Source organism: Cicer arietinum, chromosome 1, assembly GCF_000331145.2.
Source record: "Cicer arietinum cultivar CDC Frontier isolate Library 1 chromosome 1, Cicar.CDCFrontier_v2.0, whole genome shotgun sequence".
Classification (NCBI taxonomy): domain Eukaryota; kingdom Viridiplantae; phylum Streptophyta; class Magnoliopsida; order Fabales; family Fabaceae; genus Cicer; species Cicer arietinum.
The window spans coordinates 14,393,114-14,402,014 of record NC_021160.2 but is presented as its reverse complement, the minus strand read 5'-3'; the positions used below and the strand labels follow the sequence as shown (position 1 = coordinate 14,402,014).

At 27.9% G+C, this 8,901-nt stretch overlaps 1 pseudogene; it reads right to left on the bottom strand.

The window, feature by feature from the left end:
* Nucleotides 1-2,307: 2,307 nt before the first annotated feature.
* LOC101511810 (cytokinin dehydrogenase 4-like) lies at nt 2,308-4,678 on the bottom strand (annotated as a pseudogene).
* Nucleotides 4,679-8,901: the final 4,223 nt, after the last annotated feature.

Here is an 8,901-nt window from a genome sequence, read left to right as displayed (position 1 = left end):
TATCGATACTACCATAGAGAAATTGGCATAGTAAACCTGGAGGCTTTGAAATGGTTAGACAACATACCTCAACAAGATTGGAATCAAGCATTCGATGGAGGTAGTCGTTGGGGTCAGATGACAACCAACCTTGTGGAGTCGATTAATAGAGTATTAAAAGGCACACACAACCTTCCCATCACTGCTTTGGTCCAATCAACTTATTTTAAAACAGGGACACTGTTTCCAACCAAGGGAAAACGTCACACATCAATTTTAGCTTCTGGTCAGGTATACACAGAAACTTGCATAAAATTTATGAAATTGGAAATAAGTAAATCCAATAGTCATAGAGTTGAAAGTTTTGATCGGAGCAACCATACTTTCATGGTCCACAAAACAGTAGTTCCAAGGGAAGGGCGACCAATTGGTCACTTCAGTGTAAACCTTCCTAACAAGTGGTGCGATTGTGGAATATATCAAGCTAAACATATGCCTTGTTCACATGTCATAGCAGCATGTTCTAGCATAAAATATGATTATTGGAGTCTTATACCTGATGTGTACAAGGAGGAAACGGTATTAAAAGTCTACGAGGAAGCCTTCCCACCCATACCAAACAAAGGATGAAGGTATAGTTGTGTCACAATCCACTAATGCGGAGAGTCAAGAAAGGTTGGCCAAAGAGCAAACGCATTAGAACAGAAATGTGGATTATGTAGGGTATCTGGTCATACTAGGAAACATTGTCCAAATGTTGCGAGCACATCCACTCAAATTTGATGTATCATTTTTTTTAATGTATTTTCTTTGAAATTTATAATTTAATTTGCTATTTTAATTTTAATAATTTTTAATTATAACAATTTTTAATAATAATAACAATAATAATAATTAATAACAATTATTATTTTTAATTTAATTTAAATAATTTTTAACTATAACAATTTTTAATAATAATAACAATAATAATAATTAATAATAATAATTAATAATAATAATTATTATTTATTAATGTATTATTATTATTATTAATTATAAATTTATTATTTAATATAATTATTTATTAAAATATTAACAATTAATTAAAACAAAAAACGAATTAAATTTTTTGTTTAAAACCCTTTGTGAGGTCGCATCCCCAGCCAGCGACCTCCTACTAGGGGAAAAAAATTTCTTTAGCTGGTCGCCCCCTCCAGGCCACGACCTCCAAGTAGCCCAAAAAAGTAGGGCATTTTAGTATATAAATTACAAAAAGGGGTATTTTGATTTAAAATTTTGAAAAAGAGGATATATGGGTAAAGAATCCTACAACGGCAAAATGCCTACAAATAAAATAAAATCTATAAATATAAAAAAAAAAATTTAAGATGTTTGGAATACTCGTGTCTCTATTAAGTTGACAATGTTATAGCCATTGTTTCAATTGACATTAAATGAGAGCTACCTTGCTAATTTGTATAAAACAAACACCATTTTAATACAAGAAATCAAGATATCATCACACTAAGACAGTGAAATGAAAACACACAAAACCATAACAAAATATATGTGTAAATCACTTATTTAAATTAAAAGAAAGGAAAAATTTATGTGTGCCTCTGACGTCTCTTCCTTTTATTTTTCTGTTGAATAAGGAGTGATTTTGTGTCTTTTTTTGGCTAAGACTTTGAATTGTGTGTGTATTGTATATCATTTGATCACAATGTTGTTTTATCCATTGTCTTAGTCGACATTGTTTATATTTTTTATTGTAATTTTTGTTTGATTCAAATTGATAAATTACTTTTGATCTATAAAAAATTGAATCATGTCTTGGAGACATTTTTTCGTTTTATGCTACTAACCTAGATATTGGTTTGTTCGTATATCCATAATTTTCTATTTTAGTGATTTTGAATTTATATGATTCTTGATCTATATATTCTATCAATTTAAAAGAATCAAATATTAATTTAAGACCACCAGTAGGATAAGACCATTAAAACAACTGCTTTAGACTTACATGGAAAACATATTTTTTACTTAATCAAAGGTTTTACTTAATAAAAAACCCTCAAATTTTAATATTTTAAAATTAAAACATATTTTTTTTTAAAATTTAATATTATCTCAATAATATTAAATCAATTGAAAAATAAATATTACATGACATCAATTATATTAATTTATTGATGCCATGTCAAAATTTAGAAAATCCATCTTATGCCTCATATTAAAATTCTCTTTAAGTTTTCAAATGTGTTGGACTGATCCTGTATTAATTTCTAGTCGAGAAAAATATTTATATTTTTCACTTAGAATTTTTTTATATTAAATACTCATTTATTAAATAATAAATTTATTAATACACTGACACAAATTTAGATGGGGACGTAGCTGAAACCTAGTACTTGTTTTATTGAAATATTCCCTGTCCAGGTGACAATATTCTTTTGGGATCAAATTTAGCTTTTCTATCTTCAAAAAGTTGTCATTTGGTGCCAAAGTGTTGAATCCATTGTTGATGTGTGTAGTTTCCCGCAAGATATTGTTTAATCTCAATAATAGATTCATTACAAAACTGTAATATCGGTTGGTTTTGAGCCTCAAATGCCTTCACCTCATCTAACCCACTTGCAACATTCTACCGACTGAAACTGTAGAAGACATCTTTCTTTGGTATAACTACTGACATCTTATCATCCCACATGTAAATAATCAATTCATATACTCATTATATTTAAGTCTCACACCAGAAGAATAATTCAGCCTAGTGTTAAAAGTTTGACATTGTAATATCAAAGACAAGGTTCAACTCTCATATAAATAATTGTAAAATGATAATTGCTAAATGGGCACATAACTAACTTACTTGTTTCGGTTCATCGGGTAGAATAGAAGAATAACAGGAGTAAGATTTTGCTTGAGAATAATACTCTTGGAGAAACCTTCATTAAAATCTGAAATTCCAGATTTAGGCATGTAGATATGCATCCAAGGGTGAGGGACGTTCCAAAATCCTTTTTGACCTAAGAGCTAACTCCTCTCCACGGAATCTATTAACAAATTCCTTGTATGTCACATCTTTTTGAAACATGAACGTTGGAACAAACTTCAATCCTTTGACTAAATTGTCAGCTTCTTATTGGTCAACAAACAATGACATAGTTAATTATTAAATTGATTCATATATCTATATATATTAAGAATTAAAAAAATATAAAATTTACAAAAAACACTTTCCATAAAATCAATAGAAAAAACTAGAAAACAAGTTAAGTTTGAAATTACCTCATCGATTCGTGGTTGAGAATTTGTGTCATAATATTTGACAAGCTCTACAACATAAACAATGCAATATATAGTTAGCAAGGATTTAATCCTTCACTGATCTGAACATGGATAAAAGGAAAGATCTGATAGTGGCTTATTCAATAGAATTATGCCTTCTACATAATCTACTCCATTGAATGAGATTAAATGTTCTTGGTTTGTTGAAAATGTGAAAAAGTCACTGAAAATTAGACGCAACCACTTTGCCTGCAACCAATACAATCAATATCTTATTAACATGAATGTCTCAAAAGATTGGACTTCATATATATTTTAGTTAAAAAGTGAATTTTATACTAATAAATTTTTTATTAAAAATAGTAAAATATAGGTTAATGGAAATAAAGAATGATAATACTTGCTCTTGTTGGTGCAGGTCTAAGGGGTATTCTTCCTCTAGTTATTCTTCACAAACTCACATTCCCTTATCAAAATTTCATATAATTATCCTATTAAAATTCATAAATTAAGAATAATTGGTATATTATTATATATTTTCATTGTATTGTTAAAAAATCAAAACTAAATATGGAAACACAAAAAGTTATTTTTAATTGTTGATATATGCAAAAAAACAAACCAAACTTTTATCAACATTTCTTATTTTCACCAACCATTATTTATCACTTTGATAGTTATATAGACCAACTACTATTTTATTTAGACCAACAAAATGAAATTATTTTGATCAAACAAAAGAAATTGTTAGCATTTATTATTTAGATCAACTATTATTTTATTTAATAGTCAAACAAACTATTATTTTATTCACACTAAACAAAATGAGAGTATTTTGATATGTTATTGAATTAGTCAAATAAAATTACTTTTTATTTAATAAAATAAAATACTTGTTTATATAGGGAAATACTATTTAATAATATATCAAAATTGTGTAGAATCAAACTTAGACCTTTGTCAAGCTTAATTAATAGAATCACACTCATTGAGTTCACCATATTAAATGAAGTAGTTTATATAGTTTATAAAACTAATATGTTGTGTTGTTGCATATCAAAACATATATCTTTTAACAACACGTAAAACACTTTTTTTAAAGGCCAAAAGATTTATTAAATTAAAAAATAAAAAATAAAACAAAAAGTCATAGCGTCACCATTATAACACAAACGAGAAACAACCAAAATAAAGACGAAAAATATGTTTAACCGAAAAATTAAATGAAAAGTGATACCAATAATAACATCCAATTCAAGAACATTGAAGATCTGAGGTCCAAATTGAAATATTTGTCCACTAATCCCAGCATTAGAAAGTGTACCACCAACAATTCAATACAACTAATCAGTCCAAGAGAGAGGTTCAAATCCACGTTTAGTTGTTGCACGTAAAACATGGGTTTTCTACCGTGCACTCCCACCATTTTACCTCCCACCCCCCCCCAAATTTTTTTAAAGACAATTTTGCCTATGTTTAATTTATATAAAATTATGGAAAAATTTACCATTCTAGTTTCCCACCCTCGCTTTCGAAAATTATAAAAAAATTCTTAACTTTTGAAAATTTCAAACTTTCGAAATAATACCAAATAAGTATTTTGATTTATTCGAAAATTTTGTGAAATTGGAAACTTTCGAAATGTAATTATGCAGAAAAAATTACTAATTTCGAAACTTTGGAAAAATAACAAACTTTCGAAATGAAATATTCCAGAAATTTTCAAAATTTTGGATGAATATGAAATTCTCAAAGTGTATTTTTCCAGAAAGCTTCGAAAGTTTGGATGAATTTGAAACTTCCGAAGCACATATACTTCGAAAATTTCAAACGTTCGAAGTAATTCCTTTTCGAAAATTTCAAAAGTTCTGAAACTTTCAAAACTTTTAAATTTTTTTTTAAAATTACTTAAACTTCCAAAATTAGATATCAAATTTATTACCATTAATTTATTACTATAGATGTATTACTATAAATGAATTATTATTTATTACTATTAATTTATTACTATTAATTTATTACTATTAATTTATTATTATAAATTTATTATTATTTATTACTAATAAAAAATTTACATTTCGAACATTTCCCATCAATCAAAACTTTCGAAACTGACTTGTTTCGAAAATATGAAACTTTCGAAATTGTTGCATTTCGATTATTTGCAAATGTTCGAATATTGTGTTTCGAATATTTCAAATTCAACAAAAGTTTCGAAGGTTTTTATGAATTATGGAAAAAAACCTATTTCGAAGATTTAGAATTCACCCAAACTCTCGAAATTTTGTATGAATTCTGGAACATTGTGTTTCAAATTTTCGAAATCCTCTGGAAATTAAAGTTTCGAAACTTTCATGTTTAACCAAAGTTTCGAAAATGTCAATAAATCTTACTTTTTAATATTTCGAATGTTTAAAATTGTCGATTTATATGATATACTTTGTAACTTTCGACGGGGGGTGTGTGGAATGGAGTGGTAAATTTTTATTTATTTATTTATTGTTTTATCCAATTGTAAAAAGGGTAATAGTCTTTTCCATTGGAATGGAGGGGTGGGAGGAAAAGGTAGGGGGTGCACGGTACAAAACTCAATCCACAATTGTTCTCCGTCTACATCAACATAACAATCCAATGGGCATTTCCTATCACAATTGAGAGTTTTGTACCATGCACCCCCTATCCTAAATGAAAATTAAGCATGTTATCCCATGTAAGTTGGTAAATTTGCAGATATCTCGTAATGCTATCTAAATGGATAACATTACCAGATATCTGCAAATTTGTCAACTCACAAGCACATCATAATCCATGAGTTGTTCTGATTGAGCAACCACATTTTGTTTTGTCAGTACCTACAATCTCCACTCTCTTTAATTGTTTGTCAATTTTTTAAAAACACTTCCTTGATATACAGTGATGTAAACTTTAAAAAAATGGTGAATTATACTCATGCTCATCATCGAGGATGGTTTCCTAAAAAGACAATTTGATGATACATATTTGGTTCTTCAACGTCATATTATCAACATCCCAACTTTTACACAAGTCTCCGTTACTAGCTTGCAACATATTTTTCAATCTTCAATGAACAGATTCAGCTCTAAAAATAAATTAAATAGCACAAATTAAAATAAATTACATAAATTAGTAAATCATATTTTCTAAAACAAAACAAATCATAATTTAAAAATACATATTAGATATTGTGTTCCCCAAATGCATCATTCTATTGGTCCAAATCATGACAAATCTTTCTTTATAAGGTGTCAACCATAAATTTTTCACATAATCAACAAAAAAAATAATATAGGCACACACTAGCTCAAAGTGTTGCAAGTGATGATCATACTCCTCTAGACTAGTCGAAAATACAATTATTTTTTTCAAAAATCTTGTCTATCATTTTTCAAATATTATTTGCATCTTGCTCGAACATTTTTTTCCAATATGAAAACGGCATTGCAAAATAATTGAAGTAGGAAACACAACACTAATAGCATTCATCATGACAAGATTTTTATCCATCACAATAACTTTAGAAATTAAATTCTCAGAGACGAACAATTGTCTTACATTTTCAAATGTCCAGATGAAGTTATCTTGTGGCTCGTGTTCCAAGTAAGCAAACACAACCGAAAATATCAAATTAATAGATGTGACACCGACAATTTCAAGTAATGGTAACTAATTTCTATTTGTTTTGCATGTGTTATCACATATCAAAACAAAATGAAACGTGTTCAACAACTTTATACAATCAAGATGCGTCTAAAATATGTTTCTCAGAACATCTGAATTCTCCCGTCTTCATGTCCAATACAAATAATTTTCATTTTGTATCTACTTCAAGAGATGTTGCATTTCTATTTATGAACCTCTCAAAGATGATCGATAAGAACTCTTTGATTTATATATTTGAGTGGGAATTGTGAGATTCTCTTTATTTCTCTCTTTCAAAGCATTTAAAATAATTCTTGGTGCAAGCATATACTTTGTCATGTCGATGACAAATTTTCACTCTTCTTTATTTAAACGCTCCAAATATGAATGACCGTTTAAAGTATCCGCTAAATTGGGATTGTGTGTTCTACAACAAACACTAATTTTCCATCCTTCACTGATACTCAACAGTATACATATGAGTTTAAATGAATAGTCTTTCTTGTGAAAATAAGTTTCTGTTGATTTTGCTTTTGATTTATATATTCAACCTCTTTTGCATCTAATTTGAAACTTTCAAAACTTTCGAACTTTTTGAAACTTTTGAAATTGTTACAATTTCAAACATTTCAAAGTTTTGAGTATTTTGATGATATCTGGAATTTTATGTTTCGAAAGTTTAAAATTGATGAAAACCTTCGAAAATCTGGAAAAATGTGTTTCGAAAATTTCAACTTCATCAAAAGTTTCGAAGGTTTTTATCAAAACTGGAAAAATGTTTCGAAACTCTCAAGTGGATCAAAAGGTTCGAAAGTATTGATCAAATCTGGAAAATTACGTTTCAAAACTTTCAAGTTGTACAAAAGCTTCGAAAATTTCAGATTCATGAAAAGTTTCAAAAATTTCAAAAAAATCATTTTTTTTTATATTTTGAAAGTTTGTAAAATATCGAATGGTAGGATAAATTCTGTAAGTTTCAAAAGAGGGGGTCAATAATTGAGTGGTAAATTTTTTTTGAGTGTTTTGTACATAATGAAAAAGGGCAATATGGAATTTTCATTTGGGATGGGGTGTGAAGTTAAAGTGAATGGTGCATGGTACAAAACTCCCATTTTGTGCCATGACTTGTCCAAGAACTGAATGGGCTTTTCCTCTAGGAGATATATGGTTTAGAAAGTGAGTTTGAGAACTTAATCAAGTTTGCAATATCATTGATAGATGATGGCTCCAAAACTGCATAAGGACTTTTGTGAATTATGTGCCCATAATCGGTTGAGGCTTCTAAAAGGATTTGTGGGTCACGACTAAGCTTTGAGGCTAGCGATTTAGGCAATCTAAATAATGGTTGTAATTTGTGTGTTTTTCACATTTGATTTTGGATAGGCATAGCATAGCCATAAGAATTGAAATTGAAAACATGACATAATTATTAGTCGCCATTGTTGGTTGGAGAGATTTGAAATTGATGTGTGGACAGTGTGCTTTTTTATTTTAGTTCAAATTCTTATATTACGATAAAACCACTAAACCAACCGCTTTAGATTTAAATTTCCATGAAAAACATGATTTTTATTTAATCAAAAGTTTTACCTAATAAAAAAATTCTCAAATTTTAATATTTTAAAAATTAAAACATATTTTTTTTTTAAATTTAATATTATCTCAATAATATTAAATCAATTAAAAAAGAAATATTACATTACATCAATTATATTAATTTAGTGATGTCATATTAAAATTTAAAAAATCTGCTTTATGCCTCATATTAAAATTTGATTAAAGTTTTCAAATGTGCCTCATATTAAAATTCACTTTAAGTTTCCAAATGTTGGGCCGGTACTGTATTAATTTTTAGTCTTATATTTTTCACTCATAAAATTTTCATACTAAATACTTAGTTTTCTTAAAATTAATATTAAATACTCATTTATTAAATAATTATTTTTTAATCAAATAATAACACACCCACACAAATTTAGATGGGCCATA